We start from the raw sequence: 1,726 nt of genomic DNA, 5'->3' as shown, positions 1-1,726 counted from the left end.
CATTAAAGCTACTACTTACATTTCTATATACCAACTATATTAATCAATACACTCCCAGGGACACAGTAGGTAAGGGATATGGAAACTTGGCAGCAAGCATTAGCTCAACAAAGAAATCCTCTACTAGTTCTACTCTAACAATTTTAACTCTCTGAGAAGCTCTGCATTGTTAGAATATCTTAAGCTTCCTGTGCCTCTCGTGGTGAATCTGAACAAACCTGTCAGGCAAGCTAGAAAGTCATCAGAGGGGTTTGAATTGAAACACTCCTATTATGTCCAGGAGACCTATTAACTAGAGTTTTAAGTTGATTTTCTTACAGAGAGGTGGTTGGGGATAGCCCCCCGTTAATGTCAGAAGAGTTGGTGAAAGTCGTAAAATAGTAAAACAGATTCTGGTTTTAGGGTAGACACTCAGGCAGGCCCAGAGGGGCACGCCTCGAGTTCTGGCTCGCCTTGCCCACCAGATCTCTCCCACATGACCTTGTCATGGGTGGGGACTCCCGTGCTGGCTCCCGGCACCAGTCAGTTTTCCCATTTGTCTGGAATTACTAGTTCCATGTTGGGAACAGCCGGTGACCACTGCAGTTTCCCATTTGTCTGGAAGAAGCCTGCAACTCTCATTCTTTGGAGTCTGCTGGTTCAGTCCTTTCCCCAGTGCCTAGTTCCATGTTGGGAATTGGTCATGGTGTACACAGCACCTTTTCTGGGCCAGGATGCAGTAACATCTCTTGGTTTTCACCGATATTTGTACATGTGTTTGCTTGTCTTGTTTTGAATCAATGAGGGCTGTTGCTAACTGGGACCTCAGAGGTCAAAAGCTGCAAAAATTGACGGGTCTGGATGGAGCAAGAACAGAGTTATGACGAGAAGGAATATAAATCCTAGCAGCACAAGACACTTACCGAATTTAAGCAATCCCTCCAATGTAGGCCTTATTCCTATGGGATCCATGAGAAAGTGTCTCCTATGAGACTGAATCCATGTTCTTGCAATGACAAGCAATCTTATTGTCTAGTACTACTCTGGCTAATGAAGTTAGGGCTTTTTGCTGGCAGGTTATGGCTTAAACCTGATCTTTTATGTCCTTTACAATCTGCCCTTGTTATAGAAGGGAAAGAATTACAACAAAAAATCTCTAGTTTAACAGAGGTGCCCCCCAAATATAGGTTATTTCTCTCTCTTTCTTCTTTTTTTTTTTTTTTTCATTTTAAGCTTTATTTATGGAACAGTGAGATGCTCTCTTTTATAATAGCATTTAATACTTACAAGAATCGGTCTGTTTACTGTAACTTGCCTTCATAACTAAACCATTTTTATTGTTGTTTCGTCGCTAAGTTGTGTCCGAGTCTTGTGACACCATGGACTGTAGTCTGCCAAGCTCCTCTGTCCATAGGAATTTCCCAGGCAAGAATATTCAATCTATGGGCTATTTCTAATCCTGACTTTGGGAAAGCAAAAAGTGCAGAGCCGGTAAAATTTCTGACATATGTGGTTAGACCTCTTTCTAAACTGCCTCAGTATTCATTAAAGCCTGAATCCACACAGGCCTCATACCAACAACAGACAATCTAATCACCAAGGGTTAATCATTTCCTGTACAAGCCCCTATAACAGTGATCTGGCTGATTAGAAACCCTAATGAGGACTTCCCTGGTGGTCCAGTAGTTAAGAATCTGCCTGCGAGTGTGGGAGACACAGATTTGATCCTGGTCCAGGAAGATCCCAC

The sequence above is a fragment of the Bison bison genome, unplaced genomic scaffold, assembly GCF_000754665.1.
Source record: "Bison bison bison isolate TAMUID 2011002044 unplaced genomic scaffold, Bison_UMD1.0 scf7180017864313, whole genome shotgun sequence".
Taxonomy (NCBI): domain Eukaryota; kingdom Metazoa; phylum Chordata; class Mammalia; order Artiodactyla; family Bovidae; genus Bison; species Bison bison.
This window is presented reverse-complemented; position numbering follows the sequence as displayed.